This window comes from Scyliorhinus torazame, chromosome 4 (assembly GCF_047496885.1).
Source record: "Scyliorhinus torazame isolate Kashiwa2021f chromosome 4, sScyTor2.1, whole genome shotgun sequence".
Classification (NCBI taxonomy): domain Eukaryota; kingdom Metazoa; phylum Chordata; class Chondrichthyes; order Carcharhiniformes; family Scyliorhinidae; genus Scyliorhinus; species Scyliorhinus torazame.
In genome coordinates, this window is record NC_092710.1 from 339,292,894 (window position 1) to 339,318,669 (window position 25,776).

Here is a 25,776-nt window from a genome sequence, read left to right on the forward strand (position 1 = left end):
AGCAAGACTTCTTTATTCCTGTATGTCAATTCGCTTGCAATAAAGGACAACAAGCCATTAATCTTCTTAATCGCTTGTTGTATCTGCATGTTAACTTTGTTTTCCTTGTAGAATATACCAGAGTCTTTCTGAACATAAATATTTAGAAGTTTAACACCTTGGAAAAAATATTCTTCTTCTCTATTGCTATTTCCACTTTGATAGAAACCAACCTTTTATGATAGGTAAAAAGGGTTAAAGGAAGAAATGATTTAAAGAAATCATATTAACTAAAAATTTTAATCAGTATATATTAACCATAACAGTAAGAAAAGGCTGACTGCTTGTGAATTGATCAGATAAGCAGAATGCTAGGATTTGCAAGGCCAAACCGTTTGTGTTAGAGAACTGGGCTAAGATCCAGTTCCGTATCCATGGTAACAACAAGTCACCCCATAGTAAGAATCTTTGGTGGGAAAGGTTTTCTTAAGAGTGGAAAAATACAGAAATCTTTTATCTCTTAATTTGACAGAGACACTTTGGCCAAATTAAATGAATTATAGATTAGTTAAAACCAATCACTGCTGTAAAAAGGATGAAACTTTAAAGATAGCAATCTCCTTAAAGGTTCAGGTATCGGGATGGGAAAGTCATTCTAGAATCAATTCAACCTATCTTCTGAAACCTATTCTATCTGCTTGCTTTGCAAAACCGCTATTTTATATCTATTTTAAACTGCGCAGTCGTTTTGTACTGAGAATCTTGATTTGAAGAAATTACCACAAGCTGTCATTGTATTTTGAATTCAACAATCTGTATTTGCGAAAGACAATCATTCTGATTAGCTTGCTGCAGGGCTAGTCAGAACGTCCTAAATTTTGTACTTGAAAATTGAAGTTTACCAGTAGACACTACTAGGTGACAAAATAAATGTTGCAAATTGCTTTTAACCCAAGAAGCCAGTCTTGAATTTCTGTTATTTGGTATATGATACGGCGTTCCCTGCAATTTCTCCCTCTGCCACGTTGTTGTCCACTCATTTAATCAGGCTACATCGCTTTACAACCTCTGTCCTCCTCACAGTTGACATTTCTACCTAGCTTTGTAACATCAGCAAACTTGGATACATTATTCACAGTCCTTTCATCCAAGTCATTGACATAGAAAATAGCTGAGGCCCTAACACTGACCCATGCAACATTCCACTAGTTATAGGTTACCAACTTGAAATTCCTCCATTTATCTCTACTCCGTTTCCTGTCCATCAACCAATCGTCCACCAAATTACCCACAACTCCATAAGCCTTTAACTTGCTTGCATTCAGCATTAATCTTTTGATGTGGCACCTTATTAAATACAATTACAGTTTCAATTATAGATCCGTAACCACAAGGCTTTCAATCCTGGTACAACATAGTTCTAAATGCTCTCTCCGGCCTCAGAGTGTGGCTGCTAAAGTTTATTGCTTTACTGTTGGATGTTTTTTTCAGTTCGACTGCACATGGAAGTAACAGTTCACACAATCCCTTGCTGAAAGTAATCTGCAGCATAATTATATAAAAAATGTGAAAATATTTGCCCCAGTTTTAGAAACCTGGCAGAGACAGATTTTCCATAATACCGCAGTGAAAAACAGACAGCAAACATCAGCCTTCCTGCTCATGAGGAATTCTGTAATTTCCTGTTATTTGCCGGCTGCAGATTCCATATTTCTATCACATTCTACTGAAGGCGTGTTACAGAGCAGAGACATTCCAGTTGATTCAAGCTGTGCTCATAGATGCTATTAAATCCCACATTCAATTTACAGTAAATCAGGATTAAAACCGATTTTGTCTCAGCACTTTTGTGCCACGTCCACAATACACTGACTTGTCAATGGTAAACTGATGGAATGCAGGCTTTTAGCACAATATGCTCTTACAACTGTCGGTATTTAGCCCTTTAACATAGTAAATATGCCATGTTATGTGGACAAGACATTTGAGGAGCAAACAAGAGAACAATAATAATAATAATACAATCGGTTATTGTCACAAGTAGGCTTCAATGAAGTTACTGTGAAAAGCCCCTAGTCGCCACATTCCGGCTCCTGTTCGGGGAGGCCGGTACGGGAATTGAACCCGCGCTGCTGGTCTTGTTCTGCATTACAAGCCAGCTGTTTAGTCCACTGTGCTAAACCAGCCCCGAGTAGAGGGAGTTTGGGTGAGAGTGTGTGCATGCATAGACTTTCAACAGAAAAAGTGGAGAAAGATACATAGAATTAGAAAAGTGCTGGGTGTGAGTTTGAATGTTGAACTGGGGAAGATTGCAGTGAGAAGACAAGATAAAGCTATGGAGGGATTCACATATCAGGTGGAGGATTCCAAAACAATTTAGTGGTGGTGGAAATGTTGGGAGTGGGCAGCGGGAAGACCTGAGAGCCAGCAGATGTCAGTGAAGCAAGAGGTGATGAGTGAGCAGGAATTAGTATGCCAAAGTACAAGAGTGACAAAGCTCTGAATGTATTGGAATTGATGTTAGATTTGGAAGGCCAGCGTGACATAAGAGTGTTTGAGAGCCAACTGCCTGTATTACTGCACTAGTCATTCAAAGGCCGGGATCACTGTTATCCGGTCTCGGGTATTGCTGAAAAAAGGAACCATTTTGTCGAAGCTTTTCATCTTGCACTCAGGACAATTTGTAAGAATACCAACGTAAGGGAAAACAACAAATTTACACTGTATGAGAAGAGAGCGCTGATTGGTTGACAAGTGGACTCTGACTGGTTGAGGCTTTGTCCTGGAGAATCCCAGCTCTGGTTATTCTATACAAAGGGTGGTGTGACAACATCCCATTCATACTGAACAATTACGGAATCACAGAATGACACAATACATCATGCCTGTGCCAACTCTTTGAAAGACTTGTACTCTTTTAGTTCCACTCCCTTACTCTTTTCTAAGCAGTTAGGTCAGTTAGCCAGATGGTTAGCGTGCTTTAGATTAACACCAATAGCACGGGGTACAATCCCCATTCTAACTGAGACTCATGGGGCAGCCTCCTCGATCTACCCATAGTAAAGTTCGTGACATGTATATAGCCGTAGTGTGGTGAATAATCAACAAGGATCTGTCTTGAGACTGAGAACACATGATGACGATACCTTGGTACTACACAAAGCAGGGATTCTACAATGTGCTGATGCTGCTTAGGGTGCTGTTTGTGAAATATGATCTGTAATTCAGATGAGCGGTTAAATCGAATCCCTATCCAGGCTCTCAGATGAATGTAAAAGATCCCATTACATTATTTTGGGGAAGAGCACGAGAGTTCCCCTGCTGTCTTGGCCAATATTTATCCCTTAATCAACAACACAAAAACAGATTATCTGGTTATCACATTTCTGTTTGTGAGACCTTGCTGTATGGAAATTGGCTGCTGAGTTTACTGCAGGAGTGCTCCATTGGCTATAAAGCACTTTGAAATGTGATTGTGAAATACACTTTATACGTAGTGGGGGGGGGGGGGGGGTGAGGTGGAGAAACTTATACAAGACAACATTTTACAGAATATATTTTAAATACAACAACCATCAGATTTCTTTTGCAGCGCATTTTCTAAAGGATTATATAAATTGTTGTTTACTGTACAAGACATGGTGGCGATGGACCTGAAACACTGACCAATGCTCTGCACTATTACACATGAAGCATCCAATCTAAAGTTAATCCACAGATAGGCAAAGAACTGAGTTTAACAACATGAACCTACAAACCACACTTTACAAAATTAACTTATGTTGCAATGAAACTCTTTGTCATAGACTTTGCCAAAAAACATTTTGCTGGATCAGCATCATCAGCTCACATCTATTATTTTAGGGGGTAAATCAATTTAAACAACCAAAGCTCAGGATTTTTATGCACATCTAAATTAGGGTCAGTCACACTAAGTAAAAGGAAGGAATTCTGGATCTTAAACTATGCCCTTTACTCCACTCACTGCAAATCAGTTACTGCAACAAACTTTTTCTAACGCTCATTTCCTTGTAATGACCAATACCACCATTAGTTTATATCTGCTAATATTGGAAATTCAGTTACAAGTTACTGAGCACAGCAAGACATCTTACAGCACCAGGTTAAAGTCCAACATGTTTGTTTCGAATCACTAGCTTTCGGAGCACAGCTCCTTCATCAGGTTGGGCATGGAAGCAAGACAGACCTCAGAGTACCTTCACCCCAGTCTCGTTCCTCCTTGGTATTCATTGACAACCATGAGCAGCTGGTTATGAGAACATAAAGCACAGATAGGTAAAACTCAGTTGAGCATATTCCCTTCACGGGCCATGGACAATTTATTCTATAAGAATGAAAGACCTGCATTTATATGCCACATTTTACAATCCGTCTCAAATTACTTTTCTTAAAAAGGTGTAGACACTGAAAGAAATCATTCACCTGATGAAGGAGCTATGCTCTGAAAGCTAGTGATTTGAAACAAACCTGTTAGACTTTAACCTGGTGTTGTAGTAAGACTTCTTACTGTGCCTACCCCAGTCCAACTCCGGCATCTCCATATCAAAGTTACTGAGTGGCTACCATAATTTTTTTTAAAGTCACAGTTTTGATGCTGTCTTCAAGTTTCACACACATTTATTTTTTTCTTTTTCTTTTATAAATTTAGAGTGCCCAATTAATTTTTTCCAATTATGGGGCAATTTAGCATGGCCAATCCACCTACCCTGCACATCTTTGGGTTGTGGGAGCAAAACCCACGCAAACATGGGGAGAACGTGCAAACTCCACACAGACAGTGACCCAGAGCCGGGATTGAACCTGGGACCTCGGCGCTGTGAGGCAGCAGGGCTAATCCACTGCGCCACCGTGCTGCCCTCACACACATTTATAATGGTAAACTGGTGTCTCAATTGGGAGGTTACCTAGATTTTTGAAATGGCAATTGCATGGCAATTTTAATAAAATGTTATACATTCAAAATTAAGTGCTTTCAAGGATTATTTCAGGAATAAAGCCTGTAGCACGCTATGCTTCATGAATTCATATTAACAATTCACAGCTCATATTCAAACAACTCACCACTACAATCTTTGTATTTCTCAGGACAGACATGGAAGCAAGACAGATCTCGGAGTACCCTCACCCCAGTCTCGTTCCTCCTTGGTATTCATTGACAATAATGAGCAGCTGGTTATGAGAACATAAAGCACAGATAGGTAAAACTCAGTTGAGCATATTCCCTTCATGGGCCATGGACAATTTATTCCATAAGAATGAATGACCTGCATTTATATGCCACATTTTACAATCCGTCTCAAATTGCTTTGCAGCTAATGAAGTCCTTTTCTTAAACAAGTGTAGTCACTGTAAGAAATGAATCGTGGGCCTTGCCCCACAGATTGCATCTCCTAAGTGAAGATTCCTGTCCCGTCTGTCTCAATCATGCAAAAGTGTATTTCAGCACATTGACCATACATTTTACACTATTTACACGTGGCTGACCCTCATCTTCCTGGGTTCAGTGCCAAGGCAGCAGCAGCCATCATGTGCTAAAGAAAATGTTGGACATACACAGCAGGTGAGCCAGCATCTGTGGAGAGAGAAAAACAAAAGTTTACATTTCAGGGCAATAACTGAAATGTGAACATTGTTTCTCCCTCCACACACGTTGCCTGATCTTCTGAGTATTTTCTGCATTTTTTTTAGATTTCCAGCTTTTGCAGTATTTTGCTTTTGCATTGTCACATCCCACTCAGCACTCTATTCATCTCTGGTTTTATAATGGGCCGGTTTAGCTCTGTGAGCTAGACAGCTGGTTTGTAATTCAGAACAAGGCCAGCAGCGGCTTACCCAAACAGGCGCCGGAATGTGCCGACTAGGGGCTTTTCACAGTAACTTCATACTTGTGACAATAAAAGATTATTATTAATCCTTTGAATCCTCAATCCTGTATCGAATATTCATCAGATGCCTCCTTGAAGATCGGTTCTCAAAAAGTGTGCTCTCAGCTAAGATCTACACAAAATTAGAGTTAAGTAGTTTTTTCAACAGGGATATCTTTGCATTTACTGAATATTTTAGGCGAATGCCAAATAATGACATCCCAAACTATTTACCATCAGATAGGCACAAAACTGATTTGTCACATGCAGCGAAGATATTAGTGCCAAGTGAAACATATTTTCACCTTGTGCCCATAATTAATGGGCTCTTGCGTCGCTTCTTCTCGGGGGGCATAGACAGAGTGGATAGTCAGAGGCTTTTCCCCAGGGTAGAGGGGTCAATTACTAGGGGGCATAGGTTTAAGGTGCGAGGGGCAAGGTTTAGAGGAGATGTACGAGGCAAGTTTTTTACGCAGAGGGTAGTGGGTGCCTGGAACTCACTGCCGGAGGTGGTGGTGGAAGCAGGGACGATAGTGACATTTAAGGGGCATCTTGACAAATATATGAATAGGATGGGAATAGAGGGATACGGACCCCGGAAGTGTAGAAGATATTAGTTTAGTCGGGCAGCATGGTCGGCACAGGCTTGGAGGGCCGAAGGGCCTGTTCCTGTGCCGGACATTTTGTTGTTCTTTGTTCTTGTCAGCACCATTTTGCACTGAATATATTCCTTCATTCAGCATAAGCACAATGGGCTGAATGGTTTCCTCTGATTCACAAATAGTGTTCAATGTTAGGGATCCTGAACCTATTGTTAATCGTTTCCCATTTTCTCCCACTTAGCTTTATACCATCTTGGTTTCACCTTCCATCCAAGAACAAACTAAAACTTTGTTCACCAAGGCAAATGAGGTCAATCAGTGATGGAATCAGTACTGGTTAGGGTCATGGGTTCAGCTGCTTATCCTGCTGTGCTGCCTTGGAGTACATTATTGTAGTGCAATAAGTTACCCTTCTCTCCCCTGCCATGTTATATAATTCTCAGTCAAAAACCCCAAAAAGACTTACAGTTGCTCGAAGACAAAGTTATTTTGGTTCAAGCACAAAGTGATCAAAAGAGCAAATATTCTCCAGATGTTCCATTTGCATCGAGGGGATCAGTACACCTTCAGCAATCTGAAAAGAGACAAGAGAATATTTATTACCTCAGCACAGTATGGGAAGGACATGCTGCAGCAGATTAAGAGAAAGCAGGGAAAATGGAAATTGGTAGGCCAATCAGAAAGTGAAAAAAGATATGCTAATGCTTTAGCAGTCACTCTTCACCAGAACAATGGGGCAGTATACCAGATTACCCACTGATACCCGTTCCAATAGGGACGGCACGGTGGCACAGTTGTTAGCACTGCTGTCTCAAAGCGCCAGAGACCTGGGTTCGATTCTGACCTCCGGAAACTGTCTGTGTGGAGTTTGCACGTTCTCCCCGTGTCTGCGTGGGCTTCCTGCAGGTGATCCGGTTTCCTCCCACAGTCCAAAGATGTATGTGTTAGGTGGATTGGCCATGCAAAAATTGCAGGAATAGACGGGGGATTGGGCCTAGGTATTGTGGTTGTTCAAAAGATCGGTACCGACTCAATGGGCCATATGGCCTCCTTCTGCACTGTAGGGATTCCTTGATTCTATGTTCGAGAAATGTCGATCAAATGGAAATCTTATTGATTTTTTGTTATATTAATATAACTGTATCCAACAACTTGTTGATTGGAACTGATCTCACTAGCTTATTGAGTATTCCTTTAATATGGATTCCCAACATTCTTGTAATTTTGGAGCTACACAATCTTGTTCAGTGTAGGGAAGCTGATGTCAGCACATCGCGTTGATACCAGGATAGCTCCTCAGATACAAATTGGCCGGGGAAGGGGGAGATCTCCCAGACTCATGATCGAAGTAGTGTTATGATCCTTTACATCCACTTGAGTGTACAGACGGAGCTTCAGTTAAAATGTCTTGTACATGTGGCAACCCCTCAGTAAATCGTGAGGCTCCGTGGATTGTGTTCCATAGAATTCGATATTTAAGAAATGTCATCACAATACTGTAATTCCTTCAAGAGGCTACGACTGCAACGGTCTTGAGTGGGAGATCTCAAACTGTAGCCTTCTGATGTGGAGATGCCAGCGTTGGACTGGGGTGGGCACAGTAAGGAATCTTACAACACCAGGTTAAAGTCCAAAAGGTTTGTCTCAAATCACTAGCTTTCAGAGCACAGCTCCTTCCTCAGCTGAATGAAGAGGTGGGTTCCAGAAACACATTTATAGACAAAACAATGATGCAAGACGATACTTTGAATGAGAGTCTTTGCAGGTAATTAAGTCTTTACAGGTCCAGACAGAGCGATTGTAGAGAGGGATAATCACAGGTTATAGAGGTGTGAATTGTCTCAAGACAGGACAGTTGGTAGGATTTCCCAGGCCAGATGGTGGGGGTTGAATGTAATGAGACATGAATCCAAGGTCACGGTTGAGGCCGTACTCATGTGTGTGGAACTTGGCTATCAGTTTCTGCTCAGCGATTCGGCGTTGTCGCGCGTCCTGAAGGCCGCCTTGGAGAACGCTTACCCGAAGATCAGAGACTGAATGTCCTTTACTGCTGATGTGTTCCACCATTGGAAGGGAACATTCCTGCCTGGCGATTGTCGCACGATGTCCGTTCATCTGTTGTTGGAGCATCTGCATGGTCTCGCCAGTGTACCACGCCTCGGGACATCCTTTCCTGCAGCGTTCAAGGTAGACAACGTTGGCCGAGTCGCACGAGTATATACCGCGTACTTTGTGGGTGGTGTTCTCAGGTGTAATGGTGGTATCCATGTCGATGATCTGACATGTCTTGCAGAGATTGCCATGGCAGGGTTGTGTGGTGTTGTGATCGCTGCAAACAATGGTCTGTTTGAGGTTGCACGGTTGTTTGAAGGCAAGTAGTGGGGGTGTAGGGATGGCCTTGGCAAGATGTTCGTCTTCGTCGATGACGAGTTGAAGGCCGCAAAGGAGATGTTGTAGTTTCTGCGCTCCGGGGAAGCACTGGACGACAAAGGGCACTCTGTCGGTGTCCAAAATCTGGACTGGGGTCAAGCAAGGCTGTGTGATAGCTGCCAGACTGTTTGCAATCTACCAAACTGTGGCTATTCATCTCAAATATCAACTAACTGCCTTCTGGTGTCCACATTAAATATCCTTGAAATGGAAAACTTCAGTCGCTGCCATGCCAAAACTAAGCTGGCCTCCATAGACATACATGATCTACAGTTTACGATGACTGCGATGTTGTTGCATGCTCTGCACACCTATCAGCAAATTTAGCAACAATACTATCCATCCTTCATCCAAGTAATTTACACAAATTGTAAAACGTTGAGGTCCCAGCACTGATCCTTGTGGCACACCACTCATCACATTCTGCCAACCAAATAAAGACCCATTTCTGCCAACTCTCTTTCCTGTTAGCTAGCCAATATTCAATCCATGCCAATATGTGCTATGCATGACTCCAGCCAGTGGGAAAACTACCTCCGAAGTGCAGTGACTTCAATTTTGTTAGGACTCCTTGATGCCATACTTGGACAAATGCTGTCTTGATGCCAAGGGCAGTCACTCTCACCTTACCTCAACTTCAGCTCTTTGTCCATGTTTGAACAAAGACTCCAATGAAGTCAATAATAATCTTTATTGTCACAAGTATGCTTACATTAACACTGCAATGAAGTTACTGTAAAAATTCCCTAGTCACTACATTCTGGCACCTGTTCAGGTACACGGAGGGAGAATTCAGAAAGTCCAAATTACCTAACAGCATGTCTTTCGGGACTTGTGGGGAGGAAACCGGAGCACCCGGAGGAAACCCACGCAGACACGGGGAGAACGTGCAGACTCCATACAGACAGTGACCCAAGCCCGGGAACCGAACCTGACACCCTGGCACTGTGAAGCAACAGTGCTACCCACTCTGCGTGATCCTGGCACAACCCAAAGTGAGCCTCTGTGAGCAGGTTATTGCTAAAATATTGCTCGATAGAGCTGCCTATAGCGTTACACGGGGGAGATATTAGGAAATTAGTTCCAGAAATTATACTGAAGACGTAGCAGGCAATTTAGGGGTTAAACCGACTGAGGGAAAATACTGTTAGCAAGAGTCAAAGGGCTATGCCCACATCTGGCTGAGTTACATTGTCTCAGTCAGACATCTCATTAGTGGGAATATACAGGATGCCCCCAGGTCCACTGTCCTACGGGACACCCCTGTCTGACGAGCTATTAGCCCATTAGAGTATGATGGCCTCTTTATCTGTCAATGGGAGGTTAATTGCACGTCACTAGCACAGCTCTGTTCTTTCACATAAACGGGAGTGGGGAATCAAACAGCCAAGATAACAATGATAGGTTTGAGACTGGAAACCCCAGAGAACCTTTGTTTGAGGGATTGGGCGGAGCGAGAGAAAGCGGTTTTGAACAGGCACAGGAACAGGCACAGGTTTGAACAGGAACAGGCACATGTAAATTATTATTATTAGAAGGCATTGGAACTCAACCGAGAGAGGTCATGAAAGTTGCCACCGAGGCAGGCTTTGGGACTGAGATCTGAAGCAATGTCCCTAACAGAAGAAAAAGTGCTTTGTTAAATGCAAGTATTGCCTGCCTTTTTCTTTATTCCTTCATTGGACGTGGGTGTCACAGGCTGGGTCAGCATTTGTTGCCCATCCCCAATTGCCCATGGAGTCACATGTAGGTCAGACCAGGTAAGGACGGCAGATTTCCTTCCCTAAAGGACTTTAGTGAACCAGATAGTTTTTACAACAATTGACAATGATTTTATGGTCATCATTAGACTTCCAGGCATCCAGAGTTTTATTGATTTCAAATTTCACCATCTGCGGTGGCCGGATTTGATCCTGGGTCCCCAGAGTATAACTCTCGGTCTCTGGTTTACTAGTCTAATGACAATACCACTGTGCAATCGCCTCCCCTCTGTGTAAGTGGCATGAGAGCTGCATGTTCTGTTAAAGTGCTGTCTAACGGGAACGAGTGTTATGGTTAAGAAATTACATGTAATTTGTTATTGTTAGGGTTGAAGTTTAAAAGTTTAAATATTGTTTTCTTTTCTTGTTTTAATAAAGTTTGCTAATAAAATAACCAAGCCCTATTTCTTATATTATCACTCCTGGAACGAATCGATCTTTCCGCACAGTCTTAGAACTTTAAAAAGGTTTGGCTCTCGTTCAGTCTCTTAGCCACTGTTGAGAGCTGACAGACATCCAAAACAATAGTATTCTGCTTCCGTTGTTTCATATGTAGCTTCACCAGGTGTGTCTTTCTGCACTCTTCATTGAACCAGGGTTGATCCTGGTTTGATGGTAATGGTAGAGTGGAGGATATGCCAGCCCATGAGGTTACAGATTGTAATCAATACAATTCTACTGCTGCTGATGGCTCAAAACACTTTTGGATGCCCAGTTATGCTACATGTTACACAATATAGTGGGGCACATTCGCAATGTGAAGTCAGGACTTTATCAATTTTGCTATGCACAGATGCATCAGTGACTGGTAGGTTGGTGAGGACAAGATCCAGTTGGTTTTTCTCTCCTGTTGGTTCCTGCATCGCCTAATGCAGACCCAATCTAGCAGCTATGTCCTCCAGGACCTGGCTAGCTCGGTCAGTAATGGTATTACTGGGTCATACTTGGTGATGGACATTCAAGTCCCACACTGAGATGACATTCTGTGATCTTGCAACCTTCAGCACTTCTTCTGGGTGAATTCACCATGGAGGAATAAAGGTTCACCAGCTGAGGGAGGGCAGTAGGTGGTAATCCTTGCCCATAAATGACCCGAGTTCATGGGGTCTGGAGTTAATGTTGTGGACTCCCAGTGCAAAAACAGCTTCTTCCCCACTGTTACCAGCCTCCTAAACGACCCTCTTATGGACTGACCTCATTAACACTGCACCACTGAATGCTTCACCCGATGCCAGTGCTGATGTACCTTGTGTTGCCCTATTATGTATTTTCTTTCCTTTTCTTTTCATCTACTTAATGATCAGTTGAGCTGCTCGCAGAAAGATACTTTTCACTGTACCTCGGTACATGTGACAATAAACAAATCCAATCCAATCCAATCCCCGACTGTGTACCATTATGTTGGAGTTAGAAAGTGGGGTGAGGGGGGGGCTCAAGGACCCCCCAACAGATAAAGGTAATCTGAAGGGGGTTGGGGCGGTCGAGAGATTGGTATGGCATTTAAAATTGGATCCCCGATCTCTTCCTGTAAAAGAAATCCCAGGCCCGGACAAATTGCATCGGAGGCTGCTGTAGGAGGAGGGGCAGGAAATTGCAGGGGCTCTGACGCTTGTTTTGATTCCTCTCTGGCCATGGGGAAGTGCCAGAGGACTGGAGAAAAGCCAATGTTGTTCCACTTTTCAAGAAGGGTGGCAGAGACAAACCAGGGAATTACAGACAAAAATTCTGAAGGAGAGAATGAATTTCCACTTGAAAAGGCATGGGTTGATTCGGGATATTCAGCATGACTTTGTCAGAGGGAGGTCATGCCAAACAAATTTGATAGAAGTTTTTGATAAAGAGACTGTGTGTGGATGAAGGAAGTGTAGTTGATGTAGTTTATATGGATTTTATAAGCCTTTGACACGGTCCCACATCGGTGACTGATTGAGACGGTTGAATCACATGGAATTCAAGGAAACTTGTCGTGATGGATCTGAAACTGGCTTAGTAATAGGACACAAAGGGTGGCTGGAGAAAGGTGCTTGAGTAACTGGATGCCGGTGTAACAGATGAGAACATGGGGGGAATGATAAGTAAGTTTGCAGGTGACACCCAGATTGGCAAGGTGGTTAACAGTGAAGAAGTGGGTCATAGGTTACAAGATATAGACAAATTGGTTATATGGGCAGAGCAGTGGTAGGTGGTATTTAACCCAGATAAGTGCGAAGTGATGCACTTTGGAAGAAGAAACTGGACAAGGGAGTATTTAATGAATGGCAGGACACTGGGAAGCTCAGATGAACACATGAATCTTGGGGTACTTGTTCACAGATCCCTGAAAGCGGCAGTGCAGCTGAATCGAGTAGTTAAGAAGGCATATGGAATACTTGCCTTTATCTTTTTTTTTTTAAATATATTTTATTGAAAGTTTTTTTCCGATCAAAATTTTTTCCCTTTACAAATCAAACATAACAGTAAAGAAAATTTAACAATAAACAAATGGCTAATCAACATGGTAATCTAATCGTTTAACATAAACTAAAAACTTCCACCCCCCCCCCCCCTCCCCCCTGGGTTGCTGCTGCTGGTCATCTGTCTTCCCTCTAACGTTCCCCTAGGTAGTCGAGGAATGGTTGCCACCGCCTGGTGAACCCTTGAGCCGATCCTCTCAGGGCAAACTTTATCTGCTCCAGTTTTATGAACCCCGCCATATCATTTACCCAGGCCTCCAGTCCGGGGGGTTTCGCCTCCTTCCACATGAGTAGGATCCTGCGCCGGGCTACTAGGGACGCAAAGGCCACAACGTCGGCCTCTTTCGCCTCCTGCACTCCCGGCTCATCCGCAACTCCAAATAAAGCTAGCCCCCAGCCTGGTTTGACCCGGGCCTTCACCACCTTGGAAATCACTCCCGTCACTCGCTTCCAATACCCCTCCAGTGCCGGGCACGACCAAAACATATGTGCGTGGTTTGCCGGGCTTCCTCCGCACCTCCCACACTTGTCCTCCACTCCGAAGAACCTGCTCAGTCTTTCTCCCGTTATGTGTGCTCTATGTAGCACCTTGAATTGAATCAGGCTAAGCCTGGCGCACGAGGAAGAGGAATTTACCCTGCTTAGGGCATCAGCCCACATACCCTCCTCTATCTCCTCCCCTAGCTCTTCCCACTTTCCTTTTAATTCGCCCACCAACTCCTCCCCCTCCTCCCTCATCTCTCGGTATATCTGACACCTTGCCCTCTCCAACCCACACCCCCGAAAGCACCCTGTCCTGAATCCCCTGTGCCTGGAGCAGCAGAAATTCCCTCACCTGTTGTCTTGTGAACGCCCTCACCTGCATATATCTAAGGAAGTTCCCCCGGGGCAACTTATACTTGTCCTCCAATGCTCCCAAGCTCGCAAACGTCCCATCTATAAATAAATCTCCCACCCTCCTAATTCCCAACTGGTGCCAGCTCTGAAATCCTCCATACATTCTTCCTGGGGCAAACCTATGGTTGTTCCTGATTGGGGACCCCACCAGGGCTCCCCGCACACCTCTCTGTCGCCTCCATTGTCCCCAGATATTCAATGTTGCCGCCACCACCGGGTTCGTGGTAAAATTTTTTGGTGAGAGCAGTAGCGGCGCCGTCACCAGCGCCTCTAAGCTCGTCCCTTTACAGGACTTTCTCTCCAGTCTTTTCCACGCCGCTCCCTCTCCCGCCATCATCCATTTACGAATCATCGCCACATTGGCGGCCCAATAGTAGTCGCCCAAATTCGGTAGCGCCAATCCTCCTCTGTCCCTGCTACATTGTAGGAACCCCCTCCTTACCCTCGGGACTTTCCCTGCCCACACGAAGCTCGTGATGCTCCTGTCTATTTTTTAAAAAAAGGTCTTAGTGATTAGTATAGGGGGACATTGAAATACAAATAAGAACCTCGGGAGGACCATCATCTTAATTGCCTGCACTCTGCCCGCCAACGACAGAGGCTGCATGTCCCACCCCTTGAAGTCCTCCTCCATTTGTTCTACCAATCGTGTCAGATTAAGTCTGTGTAAGGTTCCCCAGCTCCTAGCGATCTGAATCCCCAGGTATCGGAAGTTTCTTTCCACTTTCCTTAGAGGCAGGCCTTCTATCTCTCTACTCTGGTCCCCTGGGTGTATCACGAATAGTTCACTCTTCCTCATGTTAAGCCTGAGAAATCTCCGAACTCCCTCAACATCTGCATGACCTCTATCATCCCCCCCGCTGGGTCCGACACATACAACAGTAGGTCATCCGCGTATAGCAAGACTCTGTGTTCTTCTCCCCCTCTAATCACCCCTCTCCATTTCCTGGAGTCTCTCAACGCCATGGCCAGAGGTTCAATTGCCAACACAAACAACAGTGGAGATAGCGGGCATCCCTGTCTTGTTCCCCTATATAATCGGAAATACTCCGATCTTTGCCGACCCGTGACTACACTTGCCGTTGGGGCCCCATAAAGAAGTTTGACCCAGCTAATAAACCCGTTCCCGAACCCAAACCTCATTAACACCTCCCATAAGTACTCCCACTCCACCCTATCAAATGCCTTCTCTGCATCCATTGCCGCCACTATCTCTGCCTCCCCCTCCACTGGGGGCATCATTATCACCCCTAATAGTTGTCGCACGTTGACATTCAGTTGTCTCCCCTTTACGAACCCTGTCTGATCTTCGTGCACCACCCCCGGGACACAGTCCTCTATCCTCGATGCCAGTACCTTTGCCAGTAATTTGGCGTCCACATTCAATAATGAAATAGGTCTATAGGACCCGCACTGCAACGGATCTTTATCCCTCTTCAGAATTAGCGATATCGTCGCCTCCGACATTGTCGGGGGTAAAGTCCCTCCTTCCCTGGCCTCATTGAACGTCCTCACCAACAACGGGGTCAACAAGTCCACGTATTTTCTATAAAATTCCACCGGGAACCCGTCTGGTCCCGGAGCCTTCCCTGCTTGCATGTTCCCCAGCCCCTTAATAACCTCGTCCACCCCAATCGGTGCCCCCAGGCCTTCCACCTCCTGCTCCTCCACCCTCGGGAACCTCAATTGATCCAGGAACTGCCGCATCCCCTCCTCTCCCTCTGGGGTTGGGACCTATACAGTCCCTCATAAAAGGTCTTGAACACCTCGTTTATCTTCCCTGCTCTTCGCACCGTGGCTCCCTTTTCGTCTCTAATTCCCCCTATCTCCCTCGCCGCTGTCCTCTTTCGCAACTGATGAGCCAGCAGGCGACTAGCCTTTTGCCCATATTCATACCTCCTCCCCTGTGCCTTCCTCCACAGCACCTCCGCCTTTCTGGTGGTCAAGAGGTCAAACTCCGTCTGGAGTCCTCTCCTCTCCCTGTACAGTCCCTCCTCCGGGGTCTCTGCAAATTCCCTGTCCACCCTTAAAATCTCCCCCAGTAATCTTTCCCTTTCCTTGGCCTCTGTTTTCCCTTTGTGGGCCCCAATGGAGATCAGCTCTCCTCTGACCACCGCTTTTAGTGCTTCCCATACCACTCCCACACGGACCTCCCCGTCGTCATTGGCCTCCAGGTACCTCTCAATACACCCCCGCACTCTTCCACACACTCCCTCGTCCGCCATCAATCCCACATCTAATCGCCAGAGTGCTCTCTGCTCCCTTTCCTCTCCTAGTTCCAGGTCCACCCAGTGTGGGGCATGGTCCGAAACCGCTATGGCTGAATACTCAGCTTCTTCCACCCTTGAGATCAACGACCTTCCCAGAACAAAAAAAATCTATCCGGGAGTACACTTTATGGACATGGGAGAAGAAGGAGAACTCCCTGGCCCTCGGTCTAAGAAATCGCCACGGATCCACTCCCCCCATTTGGTCCATAAACCCCTTGAGCACCTTGGCCGCTGCCGGCCTTCTTCCGGTCTTTGATCTGGATCTATCTAACCCTGGGTCCAGCACGGTATTGAAGTCCCCTCCCAATATCAAGTTTCCTACCTCCAGGTCCGGTATACGACCCAACATCCGTCTCATAAATCCCGCATCGTCCCAATTCGAGGCATATACATTAACCAACACGACCTCCATTCCCTCCAGCCTGCCACTCACCATTACATATCTACCTCCGCTATCTGCTACGATGTTCTTTGCTTCAAATGCTACCTGTTTCCCCACCAATATGGCCACCCCTCTATTCTTTGCATCTAGTCCTGAGTGGAACACCTGTCCCACCCATCCTTTCCTTAACCTAACTTGGTCCGCCACCTTCAGGTGCGTCTCATGGAGCATAGCCACGTCTGCCCTTAGTCCTTTCAAGTGCGCGAGCACTCGGGCCCTTTTAATCGGTCCATTCAGGCCTCTCACGTTCCACGTGATCAGCCTCACTAGGGGGCTACCTGCCCCCTCCCGTGTCGACTAGTCATCACATACTCTAGGCCAGTCCCATATCCCGCCTCCGCGCTCCCACTCGCTCCCCAGGCGTCGCATTCCATCGCCGTCCACCCACTCTTTAGCCATTTCCTTTTTGATTTCCGCAGCAGCAACCCAGTTGTCCCCCCCACCCCCCCTCCCCCCGCTAGATCCCTTTCTAGCATGATTGCTCCCCCATATTACTTCCGCAAGTCAGCTGACTTCAACTGACCCCGGCTACTCCTGCTCACTCCTTGACCCCCCCGTGTGGGGAACTCCCATCCGCCTTGCGCCTGTCTTCCCGCCATAATCTTTCTGGCGCGGGGACATCCCTTTATCTGACCCGCCTCTTGTGGCGCAGCTCCCTTTCCCCTCCCACTCCCATTCCTCATTCTCCGCCTATGTCCCTTCTTTCCCCCCTCACCGGCGCCCACATTTCCTCGTGTCTCCCCCCACCCCAATTTACTTCTCTATTTACATCAACCATAACAATAACAATAACATTCCCTACAGTATCAGTCCCTCAGTTCCGATCCAATTTCTCCTCTTTAATAAAGGTCCATGCTTCTTCCGCCGTATCGAAATAATGGTGTCTCTCCTGGTACGTAACCCATAGTCGTGCCGGCTGCAGCATCCCGAACTTCACCTTCTTTTTGTGTAACACCTCCTTGGCTCGGTTAAAACTCGCCCTCCTTCTCGCCACCTCCACACTCCAATCCTGGTACACCCGTACCACTGCATTCTCCCATCTGCTACTCCGCACCTTTTTAGCCCATCTCAGGACCTCTTCTCTATCTTTAAGGCGGTGAAATCGCACGATTGTCGCCCTGGGTGGTTCTCCCGCTTTTGGTCTTCTCGCCGGGATCCGATGTGCCCACTCCACCTCCAAGGGGCCCGTAGGGGCCTCAGCTCCCATCAATGAGCTTAGCATCGTACTTACATAAGCTCCACAGTCCGCTCCTTCCACTCCCTCAGGGAGACCCAGTATCCGAAGGTTCTTCCTTCGCGCTCTGTTTTCTAGGGCCTCAATCCTTTCAATGCACTTTTTATGGAGTGCCTCGTGCGTCTGTGTTTTGACCGCCAGGCCCAGGATCTCGTCCTCATTATCCTTATCACCTTCTGCTCCACCACGCGGAGCTCTGTCTCCTGGGTCCTTTGTGCCTCCTTGAGCCCCTCAATTGCCTGTAGCATCAGGGTCAGCACCTCCCTCTTTAGTAGCTCCACACACCGTCTCAGGAATTTGTCTTGCTCGGGCCCCCATGTCGCCTGGGCTTTCTCCGCCGCCATCTTGTGTCTTCTCCCTTTCTGTCCTTATCGTCGAAGATTCCTCACGCTGCAGCCACCGCCACCGATATTTTCCTCTTTCGTTGGGGGGGGGGGGGGGGGGGGGGGGGGACACACACACACACACTCCCTATTCACTCACCCCACACCGGGTTTCGTCGCCCAAAAATTCCCCGTTGGGGCTCTTAAAAGAGCCCGAAGGTCCGTTGGAGCTGGAGCCGCCGAAACGTGCGGCTTAGCTGGTCATCGCCGCAACCGGAAGTCGCCGAATACTTGCCTTTATCAACCATGGTGTAGAATATAAGAGCAAGAAGGTTATGTTGGAGCTGTACAGAACGTTGGTTAGGGCCACAGCTGGAGTACTGAGTGCAGTTCTGGTCACCGCACTATAGGAAGGAGGCGATTGCACTGGAGGATGTTGCCTGGGATGGAGCATCTCAATTAGGAGAGACTGGAGAGGCTTGGATTGTTTTCTCTGAGCAGCGAAGGCTGAAGGGGATATGATTGAGGTGTATGAAATTATGAGGGGTTTGGACAGGGTAAATAGGAAGAAGCTGTTCCCCTCGAATGAGAGGTCAAATACAAGTGGCAGAGTTTTAGTGTGAGGAGCAGGAGATTCCGAGAGAATAGGAGAAAAACATTTTCACTCAGAGGCTAATGAGAATCTGGAATACCCTTCCTGGGAACCTCACAACCTTTAAAAAGCACTTGGATGAGTACTTGAAATACCATCACATTCAAGGATTTGGGACAACTGCTGGTAAATGGGATTAGCGCAGGATTAGGGATATTATTGTCGGCACAGTCCTGATGGGCCAAATGGTCTTTTCTGCGCTGTATGACCTTTCAGACATGGTAACGGTGGTGTCGGGGACATTGTACGGTCTGACTCAATGAGTATGACTATGTTGGGCTGTTTCTCTGTGGGACAGCTCTCCCAATTTTGGCATAAGCACCAGATGTTACAAGGAGTATGGGTGGCATGGTGGCACAGTGGTTAGCACTGCTGCCTCACAGCTCCAGGGCCCCAGGTTCAATTCCGGACTTGGGTGACCATCTGAGTGGAGTTTGCACTTTCTCCCAGTGTGTGCGTGGGTTTCCTCCGGGTGCTCCGGTTTCCTCCCAGAGTCCAAAGATATGAAGGTTAGGTGGATTGGCCGTGCTAAATTGCCCCTTAGTGTCCAAAAGATTAGGTGGAATTATGGGGATAGAGTGGATGCATGTGTTTAAGTAGGGTGCAGACCCGATGGGCCAAATAGTCTCCTTCTGCACTGTAAATTCTATGTTCTGTGAGGACTGGCTGGCTGTGGTGATATAGTTTCCTGTGCTTAGGTTGGTGCCAGGTGAGCCATCTGGTTTAATCCAAATTTTCTGTGATAGTTTGGTACAACGGAGTGACTTATTAGCTCGTGGCTTGCAGAGGGCAGTTAAGAGTCAATCATACTGCTATGCATCTTGGGTCACATGTAGGTCAGACTGAGTAAGGATGGCAGATTTCCTTTCCTGAAGGATATTAGTGAACCAGATGAGTTAACGATAATTGTAACAATTTTGACACTAATTACTGACAGTAGCTTTCCAATTAATTTAACTGAATTTTGAATTCCAAAAGCTGCTGTGGTAAGATTTGAACCGGAACGTTAGCCTGGACCTGGCTTCTGGATCAGGGCTTCAGTCACATTATCACCATGCCATTAGCTCCCCTGGATATCGATGGAGATGTTGTAGCCACGTAAAATGGCGGCGTTCTGATTAATCTGGCCAAAACCCAGTTTGAAATGGCTAACCCGAAAGACTGCTGGGAAAAGCAGCTAAGAAGACACAAGCAGGCAGCTGCAGACAGGTTTGCATATTCGGCTCTGGGGAAGTTAGCCCAGATCGATACTCAGGGCTATCAACGGCCCATCAACCCAGGTATTTGCAGTTACATTCAGGACTGTTTGTAGCCCATCTATTCAGACATCTGCAGTTAAATCGGCTATCCACGGGGATAATTTCAACATATTAGTAATTGAATGCCGGGCCAGACCTGTCGGCGCCTGCAGTGGCCGAAACAAAGACAGGTGAGCGACCACCCCCCGATCGAGGAATCGCCTCACCATTGGACACATCGACCCCAGGGATTGGGGACAAATCCAATCACTTGGGACTCAGGGTCAAGGGCCGCCCCGGGAGGCGGGAAGCCCCTGGGCCCTATAAAAGTGAGGGGCCAAGTTCAGATCTCTCTCTCTCTCCTCTTCGCCTGCTCGAGACCTTCGCAAGAACAGCAACCGGCAACTGTAAGTTTGAATCCAGCGATCGCTATCCGGTAGAGACACCTAGCCACCGACCTGTAGCAGCCTTTTGAATCCCACGGGCCAGATCTGATTGGACAAGCCATTCGTTTCCCTGACCTGGTGGGCTCTTCCTAAAGTTAAGTATTGGCCAGTAGTGATAGGTTTATTATATATATAGTAGTATTAGGGTATTAATATTGCTTGTTGTATATAATAAATGACCGTTGTTTTAATCCTTACTAAGCGGTGTGCTGTATTATTAATCATAACCTGAACTTGAACCACCTGGCGACTTGTGAGCAAAGGTGACGTAATCAGAGCCAATAGACTAAGGCTAAAAAGAGCAACAATGTGTACAGCACAGTTGAATTTGTAACACTGATATCTCGTCTGCCTGTGTAGGCACATTTATTTTATCCTATTTTCTTTGAAGTGGAGTTCAAACACCGCACAGTTCAAGAGAAGGCCCAAAACTAAGTTCTCAGGGCAAATAGGAATGAGCAAGAAAACGCAGCCCTGCCAACATTTTAAGAAAAGGGGGATAAAATGTATCATGAATTGTGCGTTCAATTACTCTGCATACTTGTTTTCTAACCACCTTAAATATAGATCGTTAAGTTGTGAATGGGAACTTCAATTTCAGTGTTTTTTCTTTAAATATCTTAATTTTCCTCCTTTTTCACATTTTCTTCCAAATTTGCACCCACCAACAATAAACAAGCAGAAATGAATATGTCAATTCCCATATCAACAACAATCCCATCCTCCCACCAAACCCCCAAACATTAGCCCGCATGTTAACATAAACAAATAACAAAAAGGAATCAGGAATCACCCACAGTCACCATTAACACATACAGTTCCCCCTCCCCCAACCCCCACCCCCCCCCCCAACTAATGTTTGATGTTATCCAATTCTTGAAAGCACATAATGAAATAATGCCCATGAATTGTCGAACCCCTCTATTGTTCCTCTCAGTTCAAACTTAACCTTCTCAAGAGTCAAGAATTCCAGCAGGACCCCCCACCACGCCAGAGCACAGGATGGAGAGGTTGATCTCCTACCCAACAGGATCCGCCTTCGGGCGATCAACAAGGCGAAGGCTCCAACCTCTGCCTCCGCGCCCGTTTCCAATCTCGGCTTGTCCGACACCCCGAATATAGTCTCCCGGGGGCCCGGGTCCAGTTTCATGTGCACCACTTTAGAGATTACCTTAAACACCTCCTTCCAGTTATCCTCCAGCTTTGGACAGGACCAAAACATATGAACGTGCACGAGGTGGAGGCACTCACTCTCCGGAGCACCTCACACCAGAACCCCTCCTCCATACCCTCTCCCAACTCTTCCTCCGACTTTGCTTTAATCCCTTGCAGTGGTGCCTTTTCCTCTTCCAAAATAGCCCCGTAAACCGCTAACACTACCCTCTTCTCCAGTCCCCCCGTCGTCAGCACCTCCTCCAGCAATTGGAGGCCGGCTCCACCGGGTAGCTCTGTATCTCCTTCCTGGCAAATTCTCGAACCTGCATGTATCTAAACATTTCCCCCTGCTCCAGCCCATACTTCGCTTCCAGCTCCTTCAATCCTGCAAACCGACCCCCAAGAAACAAATCTTTTAGTGTCTTAATCCCTTTCTCCTCCCATTTCCAAACATTCCCGTCCCACTTCCCTGGCTCAAATCTGTGGTTTCCCCCGAATCGGCATTTCCCTTGATCCTGCCCCCCAACCCAAAGTGTTGGCGAAACTGCCTCCAAATTCTCAACGAAGCTATTGTTACTGGATTCACTGATTATTTCCCTGGAGCCCTCGGAAGCGGCGCTGTTGCTAGTGCTTTCAATCCCGACCCCCTTCACAAACTCTCCTCCATTCTGACTCACTCGGAATCAACCCCTCTGACCCAGCTCCGCACCTTCTCCACATTCGCCGCCCAGTAATAATATCAATATCAGTGTTTGAGAGGAGTACTCAATTTGTCATTTGATCCTTCATCAAGAATTAAAATTTACTACAGTGAAACGAGTAATCAGATGTCCTGGAGATGTCTCCTCTCTCGTCTTGATGAGGATGCCTCACCTGTTCCATTCAAAGTACAGGAATCATGAGAATAATTATCAAAATTTTTGAACGAGATAGTGCTGAGATTTACAAGTGGATTTGCAACAATTCACAACGCAGTGAGATCTCGAAAGTGATCTATCCTTTGGTTCAGTTCAGGGAGTAAAGACAGACTAAAGTAGCAGTGAGCAGTCGGTCTGAACACCCGTTTGTGCAGAGTCAGTGGAGAGGATGCTCCAATTGGCTTCCGTTGCTCCTGCTGCACTTTTGTTTCCTTTCCAAAGTGTATGACCTATCACTGCTGTGTGCGCGCGCTAGATTTTGGCAACTGGTTCCAGAGTGGGATTGGCAAAAGCCTGGACCAGATTACAAACCTGTAACAGAGATTGCATATAAAGAGCAAGGAATCTCCTCGATTTTCTCCTTTTCTGAATAATGCGAGGTGTGGTTCCTCGGCAGATCACCAAGTGGTTAATTTCTATGCGAGCTGAATAGAAGCAGCAGTTGGGCCAAGCCTGGTCATATACGCATTCATCATCCACTTGCTAGCAGGGCTCACTGGTTAGTGATGTCAGGAGCAGAGTCCGTGACTGGATTTTTCTCCTCCCCTCGCCCCTTGCCCAGGACCACAAAAGCCGAATGCCGCACCCCCACCACCAAAATAGGAAAAAGAAAATCACCTCAGGAAAAAAAAATCCTCACTTTAGCTGAACCCTCAAACACAGAAAACAGCTCAGAAACGAGTGATCAGTTTGCAGTTACCTGCAGCACTGTATATACAACATAAACACAATAATGTGACTACACTTCTCAAACACAATTAATACTGCTTTTTCTTTTCAATTTCTGTTTTTGGCACCTGGCCAACTCCTCCAGCTTGCCTTGCATCTGCTTCCTGGTCACCCACTTTCTGTGCCAAAGGTACTGCCAGACTGTCCTGGGTCACACCATACACATACTTATTTTCTTTTTTCCTTAATTAGGGCATTTTCTTCATTGGACAGTAATTAAGAATTCGACTGAAAGCTTTACATCAATGATAAAAAGCACTAAAAGGGATTCGCTAATCAAGTGCACTCCAACTGGAACCAAAACAAAGCATGTATACATGAATAAAAGTACAGCAAGTACTTTCAATGGAACAGTGGGGGAATTTCAAAGCACACACCAACAGCATAAGGTAACAGGACACATGTCCATGCTTCCAAGCCCACACACAGTGGATGTCTATTTTGCCTGGTGGTTACATACTCCTCTTCCATTTCGGGCACTGCACTGATTGATTAAAGGTGGTGACCAACAGCTATCCCTCGCTTCCCTTTCTACGCCAACATGCTATGGGAATCAATGTAATCTATGGAATTCACTACCCCAGAGTGTGGGGGATGCAGGGACAGTGAATAAATTTAAGGAGCAGTGAGACAGATTTTTAATTGATAATGGGTTGAAGAGTTATGGAGAACGGGCAGGATGGTCGAGTGGAGGCCAGCATCCAATAGTTTCTCCACCACTGAGGTTAGACTGACTGACCTGTAGTTCCCTGGTTTATCCCTTCCTCCCTTCTTGAATAATGGTACCACACTGGCTTTTCTCCAGTCCACCGGCACTTCTCCTGTGATCCGAGAGGAATTGAAAATTACTACCAGTGCCTTTGCTATTTCTTCCCTACAGCCTGGGATACATTTAGAACACAGAACATCGGCCCATCAAATCTGCACTGGCTCTTGGAAAGAGCACCCTACTTAAGCCCACACCTCCACCCAATCCCCATAACCCAGTAACCCCACCTAACCTTTTTTGAATACCAAGGGCAATTTATCATGGCCAATCCACCTAACCTGCGCATCTTTGGACTGGTCCTGACCAGATTTCATCTGGTCTTGGAGATTTGTCTACTTTTCAGCATGACAGATTACTCAGCACCTTCGCTCTGTCTATGGTAGCATTGTGGATAGCACAATTGCTTCACAGCCCCAGGTTCGATTCCTGGCTTGGGTCACTGTCTGTGCACGAGTCTGCACATCCTCCCCATGTGTGCGTGGGTTGCCTACGGGTGCTCCGGATTCCTCCCACAGCCCAAAGATGTGCAGGTTAGGTGGATTGGCCATGATAAATTGCTCTTAGTGTCCAAATTTGCCCTTAGTGTTGGGTGGGGTTACTGGGTTATGGGGATAGGGTGGGGGTGTTGACCTTGGGTCGGGTGCTCTTTCCAAGAGCCGGTGCAGACTCGACGGGCCGAATGGCCTCCTTCTGCACTGTAAATTCTATGATCTATGTTAATTTCTTTCATTTTATCACAGTCCTTCTCCCTGATTTCTATACCCACACCTTCCCTCGCACTAGGTGAACACCGACACAAATTATTAATTTAGAACCCTACCTACATCCTCCGGCTCCACACACAAACTATCACTGTGCTCCTTAAATGGGCCCTACTATTTCTCTCGTTATCCTTTTACCCTTAATGTATTGCACAACAACTTTGGATTTTCCTTTATTTTCCCAGCCAGTGTCCTTTCACGTTTCCTTTTTCCTCTCCTAATTTCCTGTTCGGTCTTCTAATTTCTTTTTCAAATTCCCTCTTGCACAATCTATACGCCTCTAGGGTTTCTGCTGCTTTGCTTCCTCAATATCTGCCATAAGCCTCCCTTTTTCTCTTCATTCAATGCTGTATATCCTTCGGCATCCAGGGTTCACTGATTTATTGATCTCACCCTTTTTCTTTATTGGAACATGTTGGCCCTGTACTCTCCCTATTTCCAATATTTACCAATACCTCGGTGCAACTGACAATAATAAAATCCAATCCAATCCAAGCCAATCCTTCTTGATGCATCCCATTGTTCTACATAGAAAGAGGACGACGACATTCGGCCCCTTGAGCCTGCTCCGCCATTCATTGTGATCATGGCTGATCATCAAGTTCAATACCCTGATCCCACCTCCCCCCCCATATACCTTGATGCCTTTAGCCCCAAGAGCTATATCTAATTCCTTCTTGAAATCACACAATCACAGATTTACCCAAGGGTATCTGATCCCAGTCCACTCTGCCCAAATCGTATCTGATCTTATTCAAATCGGCCTTCCTCCAGTTTAGAACTTTCTTTTTAGGCCCATCCTTCTTCTTTTCCATAACGATCTTGAAACCAATG

General features: G+C 46.0%; 1 protein-coding gene across 5 annotated transcripts in view; it reads right to left on the reverse strand.

Moving 5' to 3' along the window:
- Positions 1 to 25,776, reverse strand: part of disp1 (dispatched homolog 1 (Drosophila)) — a 741,843-nt gene that overhangs the window by 575,856 nt on the left and 140,211 nt on the right. For 3 of the 5 annotated variants that reach the window (XM_072500250.1, XM_072500256.1, XM_072500247.1), the window contains exons 2-3: positions 6,933 to 7,040; positions 5,062 to 5,169 (exon numbers count right to left, since the gene is read on the reverse strand). The gene's annotated coding sequence lies outside the window, so the exon portion shown is untranslated. The remainder of the gene's footprint in view (positions 1 to 5,061; positions 5,170 to 6,932; positions 7,041 to 25,776) is intronic. The other 2 variants (XM_072500251.1, XM_072500248.1) reach the window with 1 other exon arrangement.